Here is a 25,659-nt window from a genome sequence, read left to right on the forward strand (position 1 = left end):
GCATGTCAATTGTCTGCATTGATGAAAGTCACCATTTACACTGATAGCCAATACGGGTTTGGGATTGTGCATGACTTTGGACAACTATGGTCACAGAGAGGTTTCCTGACTTCTTCAGGATCCCCAGTGAAAAATGGGGAGAGAATAAGGGAGTTGTTACATGCCATTCAAGTGCCAGCTGAAGTTGCAGTGGTAAAGTGCAGTGCTCACACGAAAGGACAGGACTATGGGCCTGATTCTAACTTTGGAGGACGGTGTTAAACCGTCCCAAAAGTGGCGGATATACCACCTACCGTATTACGAGTCCATTATATCCTATGGAACTCGTAATACGGTAGGTGGTATATCCGCCACTTTTGGGACGGTTTAACACCGTCCTCCAAAGTTAGAATCAGGCCCTGATGGTCTCTGGAAAACGCCGATGCAGATCAAGTCGCAAGATTTTGTGCCTTGAACTGTATATTGTTAAGGGATGATTGGAATACAATAAGTGAACCAGAACTCGAACCAGCTGAAGCATTTGCCTTGAAGGTCGTAGATACAATAGAAGAACTAAAAGCACTACAAAGTAATGTCAGGGAGGATGAAAGAGATTCCTGGATTAAATCACAATGTATAAAGAGACAAGACGAGCTATGGGTTTCACATGAGGGAAAATTTGTTCTGCCAAATGGTCTCTTATCACAGCTTGCGCGGTTCTATCATGGGCAAGCTCACCTAGGGAGAGATGCCATGATAAGATTGTTCAAAACTGATTGGTTTAACCCCAGATTTCGTCAAGCTGCAGAAGCAGTTTGCCATCGATGTGTCACTTGCCAACAGATGAACCCAGGAAAGGGGACGGTTGTGAACGCGAGTCACATTGGTAGGGCAAGCGGTCCTTTTAGTCGTATGCAAATGGACTTCATTGAGATGCCTGTGCATGGAGGTTTAAGATATGTGTTGGTGATTGTGTGCATTTTTAGTCATTGGATTGAGGCATACCCCACACGTAGAAACGACAGCCTTACAGTTGCCAAGCTATTATTGAGGGAGTTAATACCACGTTTCGGATTCCCGATCTCTCTAGAATCAGATAGGGGAAGTCACTTCAATAACGAGGTGATGAAGTTACTTTGCGAAGCACTGAACATTGAGCAAAAGCTGCACTGTAGCTATCGCCCTGAGGCAGATGAATGGTACGCTGAAGTCGAGAATGGCAAAAATATGTGCATCAACAAATTTGAAATGGCCTGACGCATTGCCCTTAGTGCTAATGTCAATGAGAAACACTCCGGATAGAAAAACTGGATTGTCTCCGCACGAAATTCTCATGGGCAGGGCTATGAGACTTCCTGCAGTTCCCGCAAACATGCTTTTGAATATTACAGATGATATGGTGTTAGACTACTGCAAAGGTCTGGCTGACGTGGTTCGCTCTTTCTCTCACCAGGTGGAAGCGACCACCTTGCCACCGATCCAAGGTCCAGGACACGCACTGAAAGCAGGTGACTGGGTCGTGATAAAGAAGCACGTGAGGAAGTCGTGTCTGGAACCCCGTTGGAAAGGCCCTTTCCAAGTGATCCTGACGACAACTACCGCTGTGAAGTGCGCGGGGGTTCCCAACTGGATTCACGCCAGTCATACAAAGAAGGTGTTGTGTCCCACAGATGAGGAAGTTGAAGCGCTGAAACTACCAGTGCCTGATAAAACGGTGCCGAGTGTTGAGACAGAACAAAAGCGAACTGAAAGCGAACAAGCAACAGCAGGAGAAAAAGAGATATTATTGGAGAACGAAGAGTCCGACTCACTTGGGGAAGACCAAGGAGAAAGTTCAGACAGCGACGACGAAGCTGCAGGTGACAAAGAACCTGAAGCAGCTGAGGGTAGCAAAAAGCCTGAAGCAGCTGAAGGTGACAAGGAACCTGAAGCAGCTGAAAGTGATACAGAGCCTGAAGAAAGTAACGGTGACGAAGGGCTCGAAGAGAGTGAGAAAGCAGGAGAGCCTGAGCAGAAGGGGACTTTCCCAGAAACAGACGATACAGAAAAGGGAAAAGAGAACGTGACCGATTCCCCTGAAGGTGGGAACAAAGAAGAGCAGAACGAGAGAGTTCAAACCTCTACAGAAAAGATCGCAGGTCCATCAAACGGACACGGTGCAAAAAGAAGACTAAGTATCTCACCGATAAAAGAAAAGGGTAAAGAAGGTTTGAACGAGGGAGGAAGGCCAAAAGTGAAAGAGAAAAGAAAGGAAGTGACTGTCGTGGAACAATCGTCAAGTGAAGAAAAAGACTTGGCGAAGGAGGAGAGTGCCAGCGAAGCAGAATCGAAAAGAGAAGCAAAATTGAAAAGGAAAAGGATACCAAACAGGAGGTATTCCGGTCCTGAATGGGCATATGCGGTAAATGATGATTGGACTGATGAGTTTGTATCTCTAAGCATCGAGAACGAAGAAGAAGAAGAGATACCAATAGAAAAGAAAAGTTTCATAGACTCTGTTGATTGAAACGGTAGTAAATGGTATTGCTTGTTGCAATCTAACGTGAGACAAACAACCAGCTGAGACATTGCTAAACCAAATTGAGACAAATGCTGCTAACCGATAAGTGACTGGCCTTTTGAAGAAGACGGTCTGAACATTGTGCTCGTTCAGCTTTGTAACTGAATTGCTAAGTAGTTTCATTTATAAGTGCTTCTAGCCCTCTGATTCTATACAGATCATGCCTAGGTACGATATGCAGAATAATAGAAAGAAATATTGTAAATACGTGTGTATAGGCTTGGTACTAACATGTGTACTAATAATAATGGCAATTGTGTTTGGAATGCATGGAAAGGGTGAGAATGAGACTATTGCTGCTTCTACTATTGTTCCTGTTACTGTCACTGAACTAACACCATTGAAAAGACTAGCAATGGATGAGAGGCTCTTGCATGATAAGAAAGAGCTTTCGTATAACGTTTTCTATCGCTTACTAACAGAGTATGTTGAGACTATGGATGCGAAAGATTGTTATGTGTGTACCCAGATACCGACATCAGTAAAGGAAGGGGTGACTTATCACCACATGCCTCTTACATACGGGATTACATGTAGTATAGTAATGTCTAGGTTTTATGGTCAATCTAATATACAGTATTTTTTCTCAAATTATGATGTTACCTTTGCTTATGTTCCTATAATAGCGCACCTAAGCGAGACTGCAAAATATTGGGATTACAAAATTATGAGGGACTTTTTCGAGCCAATGCAACCTTTTGAAACGGCTCATGCTCATAGGGAGAACCTTACTTGCTCCGTCTCTGCAGTAGAAATAAGCTTTTTAGATCGCACAGATGATAGAAGGGCTCAAATGAAAGCGAAATTAGAAAAAGAGCTACACAAGAGGACTTCAGTAGATAATTATGACTTTGCTGCTATAAAGACACAAGGGAAAATTGCTTTAGATGCTTGGCATGTAAGGAAATTTTGTATATATCGAGGTGAATCTTACTATGACAATATTTTTGTAGGAGCGAGTGAATGCAAACATACGTTTATCTTTAAGGCCAAATGGACATTCATGATGGACGGACTTGACCCTGTCATTCCAGGGGTGTATTACATTTGTGGGCATAATGCCTATTATCGTCTTCCAAAGGGATGGTGGGGAAGATGTTATTTGGGTATAGTGTTTCCAAAGGTTTATCAACCGGATGACATATCGATGATTGAAAAGACACCTGGATCCCATCGTATCCAGAAAAGAGAGACCGCAGCTGCTGTGGTAGGTGATATATTTGGAGCCATGATTCCTTCATTAGGAGTTGTGCTGAATTCCATCAAAATAAGAAAGTTGTCTACCATAGTGGATAACATGTTGACAAAGTTTTCAGGTGCTATAATCCTGATGGATGCTGAACTTGCAGCGGAAAGAGCTATGACTCTTCAAAATAGGCTTGCTTTAGACATTCTTTTAGCAAAGGATGGAGGCGTTTGCAAAATGATTGGTGCACGTCACTGCTGCACCTATATACCTGATAATAGTGTGAAAATTAAAACTATGCTTGCTAATCTAACAAAAGAAAGTGCAGATTTGAAAGAACTGAAAGAACCAGGAGTGTGGGAGAAGGTTGGAAAGGGACTTGCTTCAGTGGGACATTGGATTGGGGGAATATGGAATGGAATATTATTAAAAATAATAGAAGGGATATTAATAGTGATAATTTGTGTATTTGGAATTTGGGGAATAAAAAGGGGAATAATAATGATTATGGAGAAAATTAAAAGAAGAAAGGAGGAGAAAATAATGAAAAGAATGGCAGAAGAATATAAAGCGCAAACTAGGGGAACTAAAAGGAAAAGGGAGCTGACAGAATTTTAATGGGATAAAATTTGTGGGCTAAATTTGTGTGATGACAAGTAGTCATCAGAGGAGGGATTGATGAAGCAGAAAATGAAGGTTTTGATTTATTAACGCATAAACGTAGTGCTGAAATAATCATGTGTGATATTAACCGAACTAATAAAGATTGTACGGGGACAAAATGTGCCCTCAGAGTAGTTTGCCATCATTTATACGCGTGCTTTATATAACGTGGTGTATTAGAATTGCACTAATCCGACATAATTATAAACGTGTGCTACGATTTGCTTGTTTGAAATGTTTTAGCTTAGCATTACTTTAGCAGAGGCTTTGGCCTAGTTGCCTGGTCTCACGGTTTAGATGTTTGTATTTTTCCACTGTACTATTAAACGTGTATTTCTGCTTGAAGCTGTATTTTTCCACAGAAACTGTTCTCATGCTTATCTTAAAGTTAGTGCCAGCATGGCATATTTTCTCTTTAATTCAAGGTCGACTTGCAGGTGCGGACAATGGAGGCTCTGAGAGTAAGCTAATCGAGAGACAATGTTGCAAATTGCGTACCCATCTCCAAGGATAATGTATGCTTAAGTAAAAGCTTGAGAACTGTCGTTTTTGATTGGTCAATTTGAAGCTAACCTATGAACCCTCCAATGGAGACCCTACTGGACTTGAACTGTTGTCTATAAAACCCAGGTGCACGAGAGGAAAGCTCTCTCTATCTTCGGACAGCCCGCCATTTTGACTTCGTAGCTACTATGACCCATTTTGCTGCGACGCCATTTTGAGAGACTTTGATGCTTTCTCTAGTCGAGAGAAAGAGACTTTAATGATTCTTGCCCTAGAGACTTTAACTTTGATTTGCCCCTTTGCATGAAGTAGTAATCTTATCTTGCCGCCGTGAGGCAATTGCCCCGTCCACCCCTGCCCCTTCGTCCCGACTCATGCCGATCGAGAAACGGTACCTGTGAGACGAAGAATTCATTGATTGCTGATCGGAATTGGTAATTATGAAAGGAAACTGTAAAATTGCATTGTGTTTCTTTTAGGTAACCAACTGCTGATTTTGATAAGGACCCTAGCTAGGAGTTTTTCTAAATTGATGTTGCCAAATTGTTTTTGCATGAAGTCCCACATGCTGATGCTAATTTGAGGTTAGACGAGGATTCCATATGTCGCACGATGCAATTTGAGATCTTGTTATGCTGACTAAATGTACGCAATTGGCCCATTACAGATTATCGTATTAGTGCTTTGCATTGCCACTATCGAATGCCTTGTGATTCAAATGCTACATAGATTACACTTGTTCCGACGATATGGACAGCTATTAATGTTCATTTATGTTTATCATTTGATGTTGAGACACATCTATATCGTGCTAGCTTTGTTAATATAGGGAAATAAACTCACTAACTTTGCAATAAACTGGTGTGGTTATTCCTGGCTGAAAGGTCAGGGTTCGCCGAAATGTATTCTGGATTAATTGTTAAGTGTTATGTTGTTCAAGGTGTTGCTTATGTTCGTTATTGATTATCGAAACGAGGTGATTGATCGATTAAGAGTACAGAGAGTTCCCACTTAGTCAAAAGATTCATCGACCTAAAGAGCGTCCGAACGCAGGTAAATTGTTACCACGTTCCGCTCTATCAGTCCGTATACCAATTTTTGGGCACAACGCGCCACACACATGTGAAGTTCGACAACTTCCCTACTCTCACACTTCAAAGTACGCACTTTCCTTCTACAACTTCATTTGGAGTACGCAAACTCCCTAAACCCTCACAAACATCACAATTCACCTGCGATTTGCATAAGCTGTGCAAGCGCAAAACCTACTTCATTCACACTGTCACTAGAACACTGAGAACATCATCAAACAATCACTGGCAAGCTCCAAGATTCTGTGAAAGTTATCTTAAGGACTTAGGGTCACATTTTCTCTCCAATTTGTATCATTGAAATAATAAATCCAAATCTCAGCAATGATGAGCTCTTAAAAGACAAACCATGTACTGGGCCTCTATGATGGGCTCTTAAGGAGACTAACCATCAAGCTGCTACCATCCTTGTTAGCGCGTCAGACCTTAATAAATAAACTTACAAGGGAGGCGCGAATAGGTCAATAAACCTTTTGACTGGCTTCGAGGTTTTCCCACCATATATCCCGTACATGCAGATCAATAACCAATAACAATCAATAACATAAGTAATCAATAAGAGTCAGTAATTTTCACACATCATGACTTTGCAGTCATGAATAACCACACCTTTATGTAAAAGTTAGAATGTTTATTTCCCTTTATTGACAAAGCTAATGTAACATAGCTCATTCTCAAAATCAAATGATAAACATACAGAAACAACACTGGCTGTCCAAAGCGGCGAAATAATCGCAATCTAATCAACGCTTGGGCTACTACACATTGTAAGGTTACAGTACAAATTAATAGCAAGAATAACTGCGAAAACGATATTACATACATTTAGAATTCAGCAAAGAAAAGACATCAGCTGGTATTTCATGTACCGACTTCATCAGTGAGATCCCTAACTAGCACCAGATTAGAATAGCATGTTTGGGCTTCATGTAGAAGAATTTAGTCAACACAAATTTGGAAAAACATTTAACTATGGCTCTATCAAAATTGCGGTTGGTACCTAGAAAGAAAAGCAAATAGACATAGCAAAGAACATCAGTGATAGTATACCTCTACTCAATTGGATCGGCAAGCTAAGATAGTCTTCGTCATCAGGACATCAGTTCGGTCAGCTAGGCATTCAGGATTCAGCATGAAAGTTCAGAAAAGGCAAAGTCTTCTCTAAGCAGTAAAGATTAAGCACATCTCTTCTCAAGGCAGAAAATGGGTAAAAAGTGGGCTAAATTCTCAAGAGGAATGGGGAGAATGGGGAGTGGCAAATGGGCTGTCTTCCCTCAGTGCAGTCGGGCTAAGTTAGATTTCCTAGAACTACTTCCCACATTCTAATTGGTCAGAGAATCGCATGTTCACACTTTGTCTAAGAAAACTAAAACTTCAACTCTACATTTCTACTAGTACATGGTACACATGTCCATGATTGACTCCTCTTGTCCCGCTGCCATCATTGGGCTCATCAGGTAACGATATTGTTGCAGTTTATACTCCAGTCAGTATAGTCTTTGTCTTCTCCTGGGAAAGCTGGTCTCACATACATTACATTAAACAATGTTGTGCTAGCAAGTACAGCATCTTCTAGCAAGTAGTTCTCATGAGAAAGACTTTTAGCTACAGCACTTGGTCAGCACAGTGGAAAATCACAATTTAATTCTCTAAGCATCCATTTTATAAAACACCTAAGCAATTCAGCTTGACACGAGGCCGTGCAACTAGGCCAAGACCTTGCTAAGTTAAGGCCTACAATTAATAAAGTTAATACATAATACACAACCCTTAATATGACATATTACTACATTAATCAAACATAAGCTCAACATTTCATTATTAATAAGCCATTAACTTCGTGAACATTGGCGGCCACTCAAATGCGTGCATTATTTTCCCTACGTTATTACATTTTCTACGCAAATTCAACACTCATAATACATGAATATTCATTATTAAAATTATTAAAACCTCTGCGTTAACAGTGCCACTGCACCTGCTCCACAAATGGAAGCTAGTATGTAGTGTTTAGGGCAGAGCTGCCGACCCAGAAACTGGGGAACCAAGTTTAAGTATTGGCGTTGGCTCAACATCCTGTGATTCTGAACAAATCACGTCATCTTCTCGTGCCTACAAAAATGAATGCGTCCTTGAAAAATGCAACTAGCGCTCATTAAGCGGATCATTTCACACTAAACTGCAAAATAAAGAATAATAATCATAATGCTACGCCCTCCCAGGCTTGCAAAGCATTCGCCTCTCCGTGTCTGTCTTATGTAATTTTTATTTTATGTTCCCTCTTATTTTACTTGGCTGCAATGGAGGGGCCCGCGTAGAGAGAGACTCGCTCTAGTCTCTCCGCGGGCACATTCGGGAGGACAGGAAGTGGTGCAGTGGGACAGGATAGGCTGCAGGTAAGTGGGGGAGGGACTAGGGGTAAGGGTTAAAAAGGGTGTAGGGGGAGGAAGTGACCTCTTTCCGCGCCGACTTGCAAGCGGGCGGAATTTGGTCTGTAGGGGGTCTTTTCATTGTAAGAGGCAAGTGTTTTGTTTACGGCGAGGCTTGCGGCCTCGCCTGTTTATTCGATTGCGGCTCCGCCGCTACCTTGTCACTGCGGGGGGTTTTCTCTTTCAGGAAGCAAGTGCTTTGTTGCGCGGCGAGGCTTGCGGCATCACCCGTTATTGGATTGCGGCTTCGACCACTTGCCTGTTCCAGCGCCATGGCAACCAGCTATGACGCTGAGGCAGTGCGGGCCGCGCTTCGCATAATTGGCGAAGCCGGCCGAGCCGACTGACTCAGGCCTGGCGTGTTGGACCAGGCCTGGGTCGGCATGATGCGGCCGACGCGGGCCGCGTCGAGCCGGGTAGCAGCTGTAATTGCCGCTTGCACTTCTCCGGAGCGGGAGGGGGGAGGGGAGGGTGATGGGCCCCAAATGACTTCAGAGGCTGCCGGGGACGGGCGCGAGGTGCGCCTAGCCCCATAAATCAAGGGGATGAGCAGAAAGGTTTGCATGCAGCAGGCAGAAGAAGCCAGGGGGAAACAGCCATGGTTTTTTGAGGCCCCGAGCATACAGGGGCACAACAGTTGGAGCCAGTTTGGGGTGGCCCTGAGATGGCCACAGACCCAAATTACCACACCTTGCCAGGGCCCAGCAACATATGGGCCCCTTTAGATTTGTCTTGCCCCAGGGGTGAGGGCACACACCTAGGGTGCCCCGGGCCCCCAGCCAAAAAATGTGGCAAGGGCCCAGCAAAAAGCAAAGGTGGGCCCATCAGGACTAAGACCGTGAGAAAGCAGGGAAACAAGCCCAAGGATGGGGTGGGGGCAGTGCCGGTGGCCCCAATGTCTGGGGGGGGTCCTGCGCAGGGAGGCTGGGACCAGGCTGAAGTTTGGGACCTTGAAGCCAGGATCAGGGAACAACGCAGAGTCATTGCGGAGACTGAAGCCAGGTAGGCACAGCTGTGCAGGGACAGGGAGGAGTCAGGGGCCAGGGGCAGGCAGTTTAAAAGGGTTGCAGAGGCTTATGAAGGGTTGGGGCCCCAGCCAGCTGGTTGGAGGGCTGGTAGTTGGGTTTGGGTGCCACAAGGAGAAGACGTGAGGGGTCAGTAGGCCAGTGTGGCTGGAGGGTTGATCGGCGCGGAAAGTCCCAGTGGTACACACGGCCACCTTGGGAAAGGTCGGATGATGCCAGCAGCGGAGGCTGTCAGAAAGAAGGCGATACCAACGGGGCGCAACACGGCCCCTGCACGTTGGTCTGAAGCACTAGAGGGGTCTTCAGCGGCCTTCTCTACCCCGCTGGAGCGTGGGTCCCGCAAGGATGGTTTGCGCCATGAGGGCCCAGAGGAGCTTTCAGAAGTGACGTCCAGATTGAAGGGTGGTGCGCTGAACAGGTGCGAGTTTGAGGAAGAAGAGGCGTTGGACCTTGATTATGATGAGGATGTGGATGAGCAGGAGGAAGGAGAGATTTGTGAGGAGGAGGTGAGCGGTACCAAGAGGAGGGGGCGAGGGCGCAAGTGCGGCGCAACCTCTTCTTCTGCTTCTATTTTACAGGATCCAAGGTTGGTGGACAGGCCAACAGAGGTGCGTCAAGCGATGGCGCACGGTCGAGGGCCAAGGAAGGTTATACGGCCTTTGGGGGAGCAAAGCAGAGGTAAGGGACAATGGTGGTCGGTTTGGAGGGAGGCGCAGCTTACAGCGGTCCAGGCACGCGTAAATCCATAGGTGTGGCTGACTGCTCGGCGCTTGAGACAGGCATGGAAGGGATGGTACAGGGTGGCAAAACGACGAAAGCCAAGGAGGCCAATGCTGAAGCAGTTTCCGAGACAGGCAACCAGACGTCAGGGGAGGGCACAGGATTGGACGACAAGGAAGGGGGGGCCACAAAAAGTGTCTTCCATATATGGGTCTGGCCATGCCCCTGGGCTCACATATAGCGGACAAAACAAAAGCGGGAATTTGGAAACACAAATATGTGGACTCTTTTAAACTGCTACACAGGGATATACAGGCCAAAGAAGGCTCCAAGGAAGAGGAGTGGGAATTGGCACGTAGGCCAAGAGTTCCAATCAATATGGATAATTGGACGTAGGCCTTTTTGATCTTTGCCAGTATATATTGTGAATAATTCCCAGATAGAGCCATAGCGCTGTTCAAGTATATGGACATCATACGGAAGGCTCAGATGCATTTTGGTGGTTTTGCCTGGTGGAGTTACGACGAGGAATTCAGGGCTAGGGTGAGCGTCAATCCAGATAGGCCATGGGGTGACATAGATCCAGAACTGTGGATGCAGTCGATGGTGTCCACACAATCCTTTGCGTCTACGCACACGGCCAGCGGCTTACCAGTAGTCTACAAGCCTCTTCAGGCCCATCCCGCCCTGGGAGGGATGGGGGGAGTCCACGGCCCCAGGTGTCCACCACAGGGGCATGCTGGAATTTCAACAAAGGTTTTTGTTCCAGGCAACCATAAAGGTTCAAGCATGACTGCTCCAAGTGCGGGGGTCGTCATCCGGTCACCCAGTGTTTCTCCCTCTCCAGCTCAGCAGAGCAGTGGAGGTCATCCAAAGGTCGAGGCATGCAAGGCGCTCCTGCACCAAAAGTGTCCTACGCCAATTAGGCTGGAGGCCCTGTTGCCTTGGTTACGACTTTACCCAGATTCCGACAAGGCCTGTAAACTAGAGTGGGGTTTCCGAGAAGGTTTCCGGGTAGGTTATCAAGGACCTAAGGGAAAGAGATGGGCTGACAATTTGCGGTCAGCCAAGGAACAGCCACAGGTGGTCTGGGACAAACTGGCAAAAGAAGTGTCTTTAGGCAGAATTGCAGGCCCCTACTATGATTGACCAAGTTCAGAGTTAATGATATCCCCTTTGGGGGTGGTGCCGAAAAAGGTCCCAGACGAGTTTCGCCTGATTCATCATTTGTCCTGGCCGGAGGGCGCGTCTGTTAATTACTTTATTTCACCTGAAGACACTAGGGTGGTTTACGTATCAGTAAATGATGCCATTAAGTTGGTCAGGGTGTGTGGTCAGGGGGCCGAACTAGCAAAATGCGATATTCAGTCCACTTTCAGGCTACTGCCAATACATCCAGAGGATTTTGGCCTTCTAGGTATGCAGCTGGATGGGGCCATTTACGTTGACAGGGTGCTGCCCATGGGTTGTGCTATATCATGCGCACTATTCGAAACCTTCCGTACCTTTTTGCAGTGGGTTTTTGTCGGACAGAGCGGGCACCGGATGGTGACTCATTAATTGGATGATTTTCTTTTTGTAGGAACAGCCACTTCTGGGGCCTGTGGGCGAGCATTGGCGGCCTTTCAGGAAATGACACAACAGGTGGGGGTGCCCCTAGCTCCAGAGAAGACGGAAGGGCCGTTATCAGTCCTCACCTTTCTGGGTGTAGAATTAGACGCGAACACCTTGGTAGCCAGATTACCGGTGCCAAAGGTTAAAGAGTTGTTGGACTTTCTAGGTGCAGTGAGAGTGTTTCGAAAGATTGATCTGAGGACAGCGCAGAAGCTCCTGGGATACCTTAATTTTGCTTGTAGGGTAGAGAGGGGAGGAAGGACGTTTTGTAGGCGATTGGGGTTAGCCATGTCAGGAGCGGTGCTGCCGCACCATAGGATTCGGGTGTCAGTAGGTTTGAGAGAGGACGTTAAGGTGTGAGAAACCTTTTTAACAGATTTCAATGGCGTATCCATGCTTTTCTGCGACATCAATATGGTGTGGCTAGAGCTTCTGGCTTCAGGCTTTTCTGGGATGGGAGATGGTGTGCAGAAAAATGGCCCGCGCGTTGGTTACAGCAAGGGAGGAGCATCGCTTTCCTCGAGTTTTTCCCACTCTTGGTGGCTCTGGCAGTATGGGGACACGAACTAGCGAACAGGACGGTGGTTTTTAGGGTGGACAATATGACAGTTGTTGAACTAGTCAACAGACAGCGTGCAAGGGACCTTAGGGTTTTGCGATTGTTGCGCCAGTTTATGTTGCGTTGTCTGTCATTAAATGTTGTTTTCAAAGCTGCGCACATACCGGGGTGTATAACGAGATTGCAGATTCCCTGTCTCGTTCACAGTGGCAACGTTTTCGCACTTTGGCGCCAGGAACAGAGCTGAACAAGACTGCTGTCCAGGCAGACATTTGGGAGTGGGGGGCGTGATGAACACTGGGCTGGCGGAGATGTCCTTAGAGGAATCCACTCGGCGGAGTTACAGGCTGGCATGGTTGGAGTTTCAATCTTTTGAGTTGTTTTCAGGCAATTTTTGGTCACAGGGACACCAAGAGCTTGAGGCACGCGCTTTGCATTTTGTACTATTTCTGATTGGAGGATGTTTATCTCCCGTGACCATTGGGGGTAAATTGGATGGGGTCTCTTTCTATGGGAAACTCTTTTTTGGGTCTGATCCAGCGCATAATGACTTGCTGGGCAAGATGCTGAAAGTCTGGGGCAGGGCAGGTTCGGGTAGGTCCGCTAAAGAGCCTATCACCTTTGAGCTACTTTTGCATGTGCTGCCGGTATGCTGCGAGGACGACTACGAGTTGGCGTTGTTTGGTTTGTGTATGGTTTGGATGTTTTTGGGGGCTTTTCGGGTGTCTGAACTGCTGGGGGTGGGAAGGGGAGTAGGGGTGAGAATAAAAGAGGTTTACATGCACAGGGACCGGTTGGGAATTTGGCTCAGGCGGTCTAAGACTGATCAGCTGGGGAAAGGAAAATGGGTATGGTTGGACAAAGGTGGCGATGAGACGGCGTGCCCGGTTGGGGAGTGGTTGAGTTTTAAGGGTATACAACGCCTAATGGGTGAGAGTGGGGTTTTTGTGCATAAGACAGGGGCTAAGCTTACTAGCTTCCAGATATTGCAGGTTCTGAGGATGGTGCTGAAGTGGACAGGTCGTCGCCCACTGGATTTTGGCATGCATTCATTCAGGATTGGCGCAGCTACGGCAGCCATAGGTAGATGGAAATCTAGATGCTGCAAATGCTATGTTAGGCCATAGTAAGGTTCAGTATTGGAGTCAGGCTGGGTAGTTATTTGAATCAAGGAACAAGAGAGGGACCGGGAGGTTAATGGTCCAGTGTACAGTCTCCCAATACAAATTCCAAAGAAAAAAGAGGTACACTGTTCCAATCAATAAGAGAAGGAAGACCTAATTCAACAGGAGCGAGAACCCTCAAGCATCACACTGGATGACTAGTTTCATCATTGGGGAAGCTCCTCGTTAGGCCGGCACTGCAATGCCTAACAGGCTCCCCGAGGGGGGCTCTTAACCGTGTTGCTCTAATAGTAGCATGTGGAATCAGATCATACAGCAGGAGTACCAAAATTCAAGTACCCAAGCAACAATGGAGAGAATGAAAAATTTAAATTGGGTATCCATCAAATAATATTAATCATAAATTTAATCAGTGCTAATGAGATGGAGACCAAGATTAAAAACAGAGTGAGAGTCAAAAGGTGAGTGATAATGCTCACGTGCTCCCAACAATTATACAAGAGGATTAAACCAATTATCGTGCCTCTAGTCATCAGGTCTACATGTTTCGCGTCTGGTGGTCCAGCCGAATCCAATGACGCTTCATCAGGACCAAAAAGAATTTTAACTTCTCCAAAATATAAATTAATATGAGCCCTACTAGGGAAAGGAATACAAAAACAGTCACTTACTTTTGTGTATTTGCTATGTCAAATAAGGTCGCCCTAAAAAATGAAATCAAAGGACACATATAGAAAGTGTAGTCCAAGGTAAATTGAACATAGTGAATATAATAATTCAGTGCATAATTCACAAAAAGATATAAGTAGATTAGGCTTACCATCCCCGGTATCAGAATAAAGCTCCTAGGAATCGCATGTCAGGAACTGGAACTGACATTCTATTTTTATGGTAGTCATAAAAATTAATGTTAACAGTAGTTTTGTTGCACAAAAATAACGAAAAATAGAACACCTATAATCAAGTATCAATTCTAATCGTCTTATGCATCTATGACAGCTGAAATCCATTGTGATGACAGTTCTATCACTGTCCAGTGAAACATTAGTCATAATAAACCACTATTTGTTATCAAAAACCATTATTCGTTGCAGTATAACATAGTGCATGGTGAGGATGGAAAATATCCCTTGTAAAGAGCCTAAAATCAATGCCCAATGGGGGAGTGAGCTTAGAAGTTACTAAAACCTAGTTACCAAACCAATTAATGATAAAAGACCTAAGAATGTGGCATACGGACGTCTGATTGCGGCTCCAATATACCCATCAACTTAACGGAGGCGCCGGACTAAGGTAAGTAGTGATTTCTAATCCCCAACTGGGCCGCGGGAGTTAGTGGTAAAAATGGGTAGGGTTTTCACTTACATTGATGCAGTCGTTCGTAGGCCATTACACCTACCCGCCTGACAGCGTTCCCAATAGCAAGTGGCTGGGCGATTGGCGAGGTTTTTATATGTTGACGCGAGAACCCGGAAAAAAATGACCGGCTCGCACGTGTGTAAAGAATAATGGAAATACAAGACGGACTACGTGGAAGAATGCTAAAAATAGAAGACGGACTGGTCTAGATCGAGGGGCCGATACCTCATATTATTTGTGTGTATCAAACCCGAGGAAACAGTCTTGTTAATCGAGAATTAGCATATTGTGCTATCAAATAGACTCAAAAAGGAAAACTTGACCACTATGGAACATGTGAAAAATGTATGTATTCATAATGCAAAAGGTAGTGACATAAAAAAATGTCTATTAGAAATAGGTACACTTTTGGTTATAAAGGTTTTTTTTTCGGAATGCCAATATCCTAAAAGCAATTCCATAGGCTGAGAAAGTTACGATGAAAGTGTAGTCCACGGGATATCATCGTTCAGTCCCCGGATGGAGGTCCCTAATTTAAAAATCCAGCGTTGTTCAATTCTGAAAAGGAGATCAGAAACATTCGATCTGACTCTGGGGGCTTCCAAGATCACCCACCAAAGGTCATCTGGGGTATGAGGAGCGTCTAAGAAATGCGCACAAAGTTTAGTAGTCACCCTGTGGCATCTGATATTGCTCCTATGTTCATTAATACGTATCTTAACGGGACGTGTTGTCATTCCAATATAGCGTAGTCCGCACGGACACGTAATCATGTAGATGCAATTCTTAGAGTTACAGTTCGTGTGTTTTCTTAGGTGCCACTTCCCTATAGGGTCAAGGTCTAATGATGTTGTTTGTCTAGTCAATTTACACACATTGCAATTACCACAGGGATAATGGCCTTCGACTGGGGGAAGGTCCCACAATGTTCTTTGTGTAGGAATGTCATAAGGGACACGTGGACGAGTATGAACCACTATGGGCCTCATTCTGACCCTGGCCGGCGGCGGTAGCCGCCAGCCTGGCGGGGCCCGCCAGAATACCGCTGCGCGGTCAAAAGACCGCCGCGGGTATTCTGGGTTTCCCGCTGGGCTGGCGGGCGACCGCCAGAAGGCCGCCCGCCAGCCCAGCGGGAAACACCCTTCCATGAGGATGCCGGCTCCGAATGGAGCCGGCGGAGTGGAAGGGGTGCGACGGGTGCAGTTGCACCCGTCGCGATTTTCAGTGTCTGCACGGCAGACACTGAAAATCTTTATGGGGCCCTGTTACGGGGGCCCCACGACACCCCATACCGCCATTCTCTTCCTGGTGGCCAAAACCGCCAGGAACAGGATGGCGGTATGGGGCTCGGAATCCCCATGGCGGCGCAGCAAGCTGCGCCGCCATGGAGGATTCCCCAGGGCAGCGGGAAACCGGCAGTACACCGCCGGTTTCCCGTTTCTGACCGCGGCTGTACCGCCGCGGTCAGAATGCCAATGGGAGCACCGCCAGCCTGTTGGCGGTGCTCCCGCGGTCGTTGGCCCTGGCGGTTTTTACCACCAGGGTCAGAATGATCCCCTATGTCTTTAATATTAGAAGTGCGTTTGAAAGCAAATAGTGGTTTTGGCATTATAGTCCCACCACTCTCCAATATCGACCAGCGTTTATTGACCAGTTTTTTTTATATCATTAGACAGTGGAGTAAATGTGGAGACACAAGTTATTCGTGTCTGAGGGACCTTGTCCTTAGTTGCCAATAGACATTCCCTATCATTATTTTTTGCTCTCTTACGTGCCATATTCACAATTTTTTGTGGATAGTGTCGTTCATAAAGTTTTATTTGAAGAGTACTAGCTTGTTGGTCAAAGTCTTGTGTGGAACTACAGTTTCGTCTGAGCCGTAGGAACTGGCCCACGGGTAGATTGTCTCTTAGAGCCTTAGGATGGTGACTCTCATACAACAGAAGGCTATTACGGTCTGTAGGTTTGTGATATGTACTAGTTGTCAATAGGCCATTATCATCAATGTTAATCATCAAATCAAGGAAAGGTAAGCGGGTTGATGATATTGTGGCCGTGAAATTCAAGTAAGGATCAAGGGAATTTACTCAGGTAGTGAATTCATCTGCTTTTGACAACGGTCCTTGCCATATGACCAGAATATCGTCTATATAGCACCTCCATAGTTTTATGTCATTATGAAAAGGGTTAGATTGTGACAGAATGAATTTTTTCTCAAAGTCATACATATATAAACAGGCTAGGCTAGGCGCAAAAGTACTGCCCATCGATGTGTACCCCTAATCTGATGAAAGAATTGTTCCTCAAATTCAAAATAGTTCTCTGTCAGGGCCAAGGTGGCACACTGCATGATAAAAGCTATAGGGGTGGAACGGGGTATAGAAGTATTCAGAAGTGCTGATTCCACAACCTGCAGAGTAGCCTCCTGGGGGATATTTGTATATAATGCTTCTACGTCTAAGGTAATAATACCTTGTATATCCCCAGTGCGATTGATGGATTCGATCAGATTGAGGACATCCTTAGTGTCCTGTAAAAAAGTGGAGGAATTTCTCACTAAGGGCTGTAAGAAATGGTCACAGAAGATTGACAGTGGTTCAAGGACCGAACCTATACCTGATACTATTGGTCGTCCTGGAGGGGGTCTTACGCCCTTGTGAATCTTGGGTAGACAGTAAAAATAAGGAGTTCTGGGATGAACCGTGTCAAGGAACTATGCCTCCTTAGAGGAAATCCATGAATTATTCCTAGCTTCCTCCAGGAGGCATCTAATCTGGATTTGCAGTCTCCTAGTTGGATCACTAGTAATCTTAGGCCCATATTTATACTTTTTGACGCTAAACTGCGCTAACGCAGTTTAGCGTCAAAAAGTTTTGCGCCGTCTAACGCCATTCTGAAGCGCCATGCGGGCGCCGTATTTATGGAATGGCGTTAGACGGCGCAATCAGACCGGCGCTGCCTGGTTTGCGTGGGAAAAAACCACGTAGACCAGACAGCGCCGGCGTAGGGGGAAAATGGCGTATGGGCGTCTTAAAATGGGGCAAGTCAGGTTACGTCGAAAAAATCGTCTTAACCCGACTTGCGCCATTTTTTAACGGCGCCCATCCCCCATCAACATGACTCCTATCATTGTAAAGATAGGAGTCATGCCCCCTTGCCCAATGGCCATGCCCAGGGGACTTCTGTCCCCTGGGCATGGTCATTGGGCATAGTGGCATGTAGGGGGGCACAAATCAGGCCCCCCTATGCCAAAAAAAATTATTAAAAAAAAAAAAAAAAATACTTACCTGAACTTACCTGAATGTCCCTGGGGTGGGTCCCTCCAGCCTTGGGTGTCCTCCTGGGGTGGGCAAGGGTGGCAGGGGGGGTCCCTGGGGGCAGGGGAGGGCACTCTGGGCTCATTTTGAGCCCACTTGTCCCTTAACGCCATGCCTGACCCAGGCGTTAAAAAGCGGCGCAAATGCGCCGTTTTTAGCCACGCCCACTCCCGGGCGTCTCTTTTGCCCGGGAGTATAAATACCACGTAAAGGCCTGGGAGTCATTTTTTAGACGGGAACGCCTCCCTTGCATATCATTAACGCAAGGAAGGGGTTCACGCTAAAAAATGACGCACATTCCGGGAACTTTGGCGCTATTCGCCTCTAACGCCATAGTATAAATATGGCGTTAGTTGGCGTTAGTTTAGCGTCGAATTTGCGTCGAAAAAAACGACGCAAATTCGGCGCAAACGGAGTATAAATACGGCCCTTAGTGTAATAGGTGGTGTCACTCAAAAGACGTAAACATTCACATTTATAATCAGCTGTGTCCATAATCACAATTGCACCGCCTTTGTCAGCCTGTTTAATAACGATATCTGGGTCAATTGCTAGATGTTGTAAAGCTTGCCTCTCTCTATTAGGAATGTTGATGTAAGAACGTTTAGGACATAAACGAGACACATCGGCTAATACAGCTTTCTCAAAAGTCAAAACTTCACTCAGCATCATAGTTGATGATGGTACGAAGGTTGAAGTTTTTTTAGGCCTGAGTCTAAGACTTGTGGTTCAGTTGGTCTGTCTTTAAAGAACACGTGGAGGTGGATTTTCCGAAAGAACTGAGTTAGTTCTATATGTAAACTGAAAAAATCCTCATTTGGTACAAAGCCAAGACCTCTATTAAGGACATTGGATTCGTCCACTGTGAGTTCTCTCTTGGACAGATTGACAACTAAGTACTCTGCGTGGGGTTCTTTGATTGACTTCTGGTGACCATTTGTGGTTCTTCACTCGACCATTGTACTTGTCTCCCTCTTCCTCTTCTTCTGCCTCTGCCCCGGCCGCGGCCTAAAAAAGGCACAAATGGCATCATGGGACGAGGTTGAAAAAACGGATAAGGTGGTTGCCAAGGCATAGAGTGACTCACAGGATAGGAGGGGTAACTATAGAAAGGTTGTGGTACATTTTCATCAGTGCTCCAACCGTCTTATGATGAGCCACTACTAAAGTTACGTGGCTTTTTATGAGAAGAGGTTGATTCATCAGAGGACCGAGACTGAGTATCTATATCATAATCATCCTTAATGTAAGGATAAACCTTCTCCCTGCTGAACTTAACTATGTCCTTCTGAAGTTTAGTGATTTTTTGCTGAGTTAAAAACTCTTTCGTCTCATTCAGTTCAGAGGTAATTTCTGCGAGGCGGCTTTTAAAAGTAGTCAATGTAACTGTTGTCTTCAGAGTATTTTCCATGGCACTGATTTGAACAGTAATGGAGTCAGCAATGCGTTTGGAAGTGTTAATGATCAGTACCAGCCAATCTCTGGTACACTTCCATGCGATCTGTGCCCAGTCTTTTCTAAAGGCTAGATCTTGTAAGAAGACTCTCGGAATATTTGACACTAACAAGCCATTAGGCGCTATATTTGCACGTAAGTACTCCGTCATGATGGTCCCATGCATGACTGTCTTTATTAATTCTCGTTTCAAGGTTGAGAGTTTGTTCCAATCTTCCTTGAGACTACCCGATGGAGCAGATCCATCACTATCGAGAATAGATGGTGCCTGCAGTATGGCTGACACCATATCATCATCATAACTCAGACCCTGGAAGTCATCCATGATAAGGATCTCTGCGAGGTCTGATGATTAGTGAGAATAGTTTTTAATTAGAAAACTACTATTAGGTCCCACAGCAAAGCTGCTGTACATGAAACAAGGAACAAGAGAGGGACCAGGAGGTTAATGGTCCAGTGTACAGTCTCCCAATACAAATTCCAAAGAAAAAAGAGATACACTGTTCCAATCAATAAGAGAAGGAAGACCTAATTCAACAGGAGCGAGAACCCTCAAGCATCACACTAGATGACTAGTTTCATCATTGGGGAAGCTCCTCGTTAGGCCGGTACTGCAATGCCTAACCGGCTCCCCGAGGGGGGCTCTTAACCGTTTTGCTCTAATAGTAGCAGGTGGAATCAGATCATACAGCAGGAGTACCAAAATTCAAGTACCCGAGCAACAATGGAGAGAATGAAAAATTTAAATTGGTTATCCATCAAATAATATTAAACATAAATTTAATCAGTGCTAATGAGATGGAGAAGAAGATTAAAAACAGAGTGAGAGTCAAAAGGTGAGTGATAATGCTCACGTGCTCCCAACAATTATACAAGAGGATTAAACCAATTATCGTGCCTCTAGTCATCAGGTCTACATGTTTCGCGTCTGGTGGTCCAGCCGGATCCAATGACTCTTCATCAGGACCAAAAAGAATTTTAACTTCTCCAAAAATAAATTAATATGAGCCCCACTAGGGAAAGAAATACAAAAACAGTCACTTACTTTTGTGTATTTGCTATGTCAAATAAGGTCGCCCTAAAAAATGAAATCAAAGGACACATATAGAAAGTGTAGTCCAAGGTAAATTGAACATAGTGAATATAATAATTCAGTGCATAATTCACAAAAATATATAAATAGATTAGGCTTACCATCCCCGGTATCAGGATAAAGCTCCTAGGAATTGCATGTCAGGAACTGGAACTGACATTCTATGTTTATGGTAGTCATAAAAATTAATGTTAACAGTAGTTTTGTTGCAAAAATAACAAAAAATAGAACACCTATAATCAAGTATCAATTCTAATCGTCTTATGCATCTACGACAGCTTAAATCCATTGTGTTGACAGTTCTATCAATGTCCAGTGAAACATCAGTCATAATAAACCACTATTTGTTATCAAAAACCATTATTCATTGCAGTATAACATAGTGCATTGTGAGGATGGAAAATATCCCTTGTAAAGAGCCTAAAATCAATGCCCAATGGGGGAGTGAGCTCAGAAGTTACTAAAACCTAGTTACCAAACCAGTTAATGATAAAAGACCTAAGAATGTGGCATACGGACGTCTAAATGCAGCTCCGATATACCCATCAACTTAACGGAGGCGCCGGACTAAGGGAAGTAGTGATTTCTAATCCCCAACCGGGCCGCGGGTGTTAGTGGTAAAAATGGGGAGGGTTATTTGAATCAACATTGGGTGGGAAAGGTTTTTTTTTAGTTCCGGGACAACTTTTACAGCTCTTTTTCTTTACAGGGTGTGTGTCAGGCCCACAGAAGGACAAGATGGTAACATGGCTGGTCGGCCATTCCTTTATACACTGAGCGCCGAAGTTTGCGGAAAAGCAGATTTATGGCCGGGCGCTTGGACTCCCAAGCAGACACCACAAAGTTTGCTGGTGGGGCAAAAGCTGCATGGGGTGGGGAAGCCTGCTTCCATTTATTACTGCTAGTTTGCCGAGCTGGGGATGCCCTGATTTGCTGCTGATTCACCTGCAGGAAAATGACTTGGTGAAATTATCGGGGCTCACACTACTGCAACACATGCATAGAGATTTGGAACTCCTCTTGATACTTGTTTGGTATGGACTGAGTTTGTGCCCAGACGAGTTTGGAGAGGGGCAGTAAAACATGGAGCCATGGAGTGGTCTCGCAAGAAGCTGAACAGGGCCATGAGGGTATTTTGTTGGTCGCAGGGGATAAAAGTTTTGAAACATGAGGACATCAAGGAAGAAGATGAGGCACTGTTCAGAGCGGACGGGGTGCATTTGTCTCAGTTGGGAAATGCATATTATTTGACAGAATTGAGGTTATTGGTGGGGGAGCTGTGGGGAGAGAAGTTGTGGTTCAGAGACCAAGCATAAGTTCTTGAGGGTTGCAGTAATGTGTTCAAAGTTTTTCAGGGTGGGGCAGCAAAACGCCACGTGGGTTTTGCTGGTTGGCAGTAGATGGGGAGGGTGGAGAGCCAGATGTGGGCTTGGCCACCCTTCCAAGGAGAAATAACAAGCAGGTGAAGGATCAGACTGGGGGGATGCATGAAGCAAGTAGGGCATGAAAGGAAAAAGGAAGTGTCTAGGGGAGTGGAAGCGAAATGCAGATTTGGAAGTGAAAAAGATGAGCGAGGAAATCTAAAGGGTTGGAGTTCTGTTAAAGTTGGGGTAGATGTTGAAAGTTAAATGATGTAATTCGGTTTAAATCCTGTCCTAAATAAATGACCTTTTACACTTGCAATTGGTGTCACTGTAAGTATGTCCTGATGGAGGGACCTGCGGAGGGAGAGACTCGCGCTAGTCTCTCCGTAGGCACATTCGGGAGGACAGGAAGTGGCGCCGTGGCACAGGATAGGCTGCAGGTAAGTGGGGGAGGGACTAGGGGAAAGGGTTAAAAAGGGTGTAGGGGGAGGGAGTGACCTCTTTCCATGCCGACTTGCAAGCGGGCGGAATTTGGCCGCCCACCCACCCGGCATTTGGCAAAGCTAGTGAGGAGAACTGGTAGAGCAAGGCGTTAGGGCAAAGGGGGCTAGAGAAGGAGGTTGAATGTCAGTTAGGGCAGGTGGAGACATTAGGGCAAGGCAGTAGATGGGGGAGGGTGGAGTACCAGATGCTGGCTAGGCCACCCTTCCAACGTGAAATAACAAGCAGGTGAAGGATCAGACTAGGGGGGATGCATGAAGCAAGTAGGGCATGAAAGGAAAAAGGGAGTGTCTAGGGGAGTGGAAGCGAATGCGGATTTTTAAGTGAAAAAGATGAGGGAGGAAATCTAAAGGGTTGGCGTTCTGTTAAAGTTGGGGTAAATGTTGAAAGTTAAATGATGTAATCCGGATTAAATCCTGTCCTAAATAAATGACCTTTTACACGTGCAATTGGTGTCACTGTAAGTATGTCCCGACTGCTGCAGACTTTTAAGTGGTTTAAACTGAACAGCAGAGGGGGCAAAGGAGCCAGGCTTCAAAAACATCATGTCCTTTCAAAAGGTAGAACCGGAAAGTAGTGGTGCTGTAGATGGAGGCCATGGGGATAACTGAGAGGGTAATGCACATTTCAGAAACCAGTCACCCCCTTGCTTGCTCGGAGAACCCCGGAGATAATACAATAAAGTGTTCCTTTCTGGAATGTTAAAAATCCGTGTGTGTGTCATGGGGCGGGCGAGCCAAGAGGGCGTGTTAGAGGGGGAGCCTCCCCCGCCGAGCGAGCATGTCTCGAACTGCACGGTTCTGGGAGTTACCAAAACACAGGAGTTTCTGAAACTAGCTGCCAACTCCTCGCGTGAACAGATTTCAGTGGTCTCGTTGGGTTTATTGGGTTTGAAATAAACGGTGTCATTTGTCAACTGCGGTGCTGGCTCATTTTGGGACTTCTGTAAACCTCCCAGAGGCAGACCAGGACAGGACTGCTGCAAGTTATTCCCTGGGGAAGAAGGGTGTTTTGGAGGTAAGCACCACCCTGTTTGTGTCTGGGAGGGAGCGGTACCACACCACTAATCACTCGGCGAGTTCCTCTTTAATAGTCACACAGCTTGGTTTGCAAGTATTAAATTCTTGTTTGAGTTATTTATTATTGACACACTTAAAAACATATCTGTGTGACAAAAGTAGCATACTGGGAAGGATAATGTCTTGTTCTCACTTGGCTGCGTGTTCCTTCTGCATTCTCCTGTTGTAAATTTTAGCTGACCGGTTAAAAGTGGTTTTCATTTAAACCCATTGATGTTGGCATATTTGAACTGTTGTAGTAAACATTTCATTCGCGTTTTGGAGTTACTTCTTAGCGTCTTTTGGTTTCATTTTGTATTTTTAATTGTTTATTTTTTCACTGAACATGTGCAGCCCCAAAGTTCAAAACCCGCGTATTACAATTCAATTCAGGAAAAATCCATACATATCTGTCAGAGCTAGATTTCCAATTCTTCAAATATAGCAGTTATTTTATTTCACATCATACTTACATCGTGGGTTCGTTCATTCGTCACAAATCGATATTCATGCGAATGTGTAGGAACTCGTTTATTTGATTATTTCTTGAGCGTGGTAGCGTGTAGCAAGCACACCACATTCTGCTACTTCCGAACACCTTGCATGGGGAAATGCCACAGAGGCGCCCGTGTGGGTAACACTGGTAGGCTCGTGGAAGCTCGAACCACTTTAGAGTTGGGAAGCGGCTTTCTCATTCCGATTCCGGAACTCCCTGGTGTTGCGACATAGATGGGTGAGTCTTCGTGACAGCATCTCACTGAGAACCTGGCACAGGTCCACTGGAACAGGTCGGATTCTAGTTCTTGCAGTATTCTAGTCCCCGAACTCCATTTCAGGCAAGTAGACGCATGTTCGGCAAACCCCTGCGAACACCAGCACATGAAAAATAAAGAGGGCATTGGATTTGTACTTAAACTGTATGTTTGGGCCCGATAGACCACCTCTTTCTCCTTCTATTCCTCAAAACGGCAAGAGGAAACAAATGAATGACTCGCCTGCATTTACACCATGTTCTGGCATATAAAACTATTGCTTAATTTGAGCCGGTGGTTTCTGGTGCGGGACATCGGCTCTTATTTTTCTGCATCAAACAATTACTGCGAGCAAAAGACACTAATTGGAAAGACAGAGGGAGGGAAAAATAAAAAAAGCTTCACAAAGGGAGAAAGCAGCTGCAAGAGTGAGTTGAAGGGGCATGGATTTGCTGTAAATGGATTAAAGAGGTCCAGAAGGCTTTAAGATTACGCTGCCTCAGTAGTCTCTGCTCGCACATTTAATTGCAGCAGCAGCGTGTTTCTGAGGATAGCTTTGGGCACCGGCACGTTTTTATTTACAAATTGAGCACTGTTTAAGACACTTATACCAAGAAGTAGTTCATATTTTTAAAGTGGTTGTCCACTTTCCATTCTGAATGACAACATGCATCACGTTTTTGTACTATGTGGCCTCTCTATGACCAATAAAGTAACCAAAAACAAAATTATTTTAACATTAGGCCTTGTGGTCATTTCATTTGCTTGAAAAGTTTGAAAAACATGCCTGTGCAGTGGTAGACCAAATACTGACTTCTGACTCTGGCTTCCTACTTCTACTGGTCTCCCCAGCTAGTTATGTTCAGTTGTGAGCCAGTCCATAATGTGTGGCAGGTGGAGTTGTGGGCTTTAGGTGTCTGACCGTCTGTAGTTGTGGGTGGGAACTTTTTGTTGTGAGCTATAGAAGCTTTCTGACCGGAGGTGTCACTTACTTGCAAAAATAGACTTGTGTGTGATAAGTCTGAGCATTATGCATAGCTTCCATACCACCGTCAGTATTGTGAGTGCCATACCTGATGAGACGTTCATGGAATGTTTTCCACCTCAGACAGTATCGGTCAGAACAGTGTGTACGCCATGATAATGTGAACATACCAAGAGTGCTATGACAAGCTCGTTTGCCTCCTTTAGAGTATCAAATAAAACATTAAGCATAACATTTGTAAAGAAAGCATCAAATTATTATTTCTAATTCATAGCTATGGTTGATACATTTTGAAAAATATTATGAAATGCCTACTTTTGA

At 45.2% G+C, this 25,659-nt stretch overlaps 1 protein-coding gene across 1 annotated transcript in view; it reads left to right on the forward strand.

The window, feature by feature from the left end:
- The first annotated feature begins 23,328 nt into the window (after positions 1-23,328).
- HACD4 (3-hydroxyacyl-CoA dehydratase 4) overlaps positions 23,329-25,659 on the forward strand; it is a 268,024-nt gene continuing 265,693 nt past the window's right edge. Inside the window, exon 1 of the mRNA XM_069239081.1 lies at positions 23,329-23,560. The gene's annotated coding sequence lies outside the window, so the exon portion shown is untranslated. The remainder of the gene's footprint in view (positions 23,561-25,659) is intronic.

This window comes from Pleurodeles waltl, chromosome 1_2, assembly GCF_031143425.1.
Source record: "Pleurodeles waltl isolate 20211129_DDA chromosome 1_2, aPleWal1.hap1.20221129, whole genome shotgun sequence".
Taxonomy (NCBI): Eukaryota; Metazoa; Chordata; class Amphibia; order Caudata; family Salamandridae; genus Pleurodeles; species Pleurodeles waltl.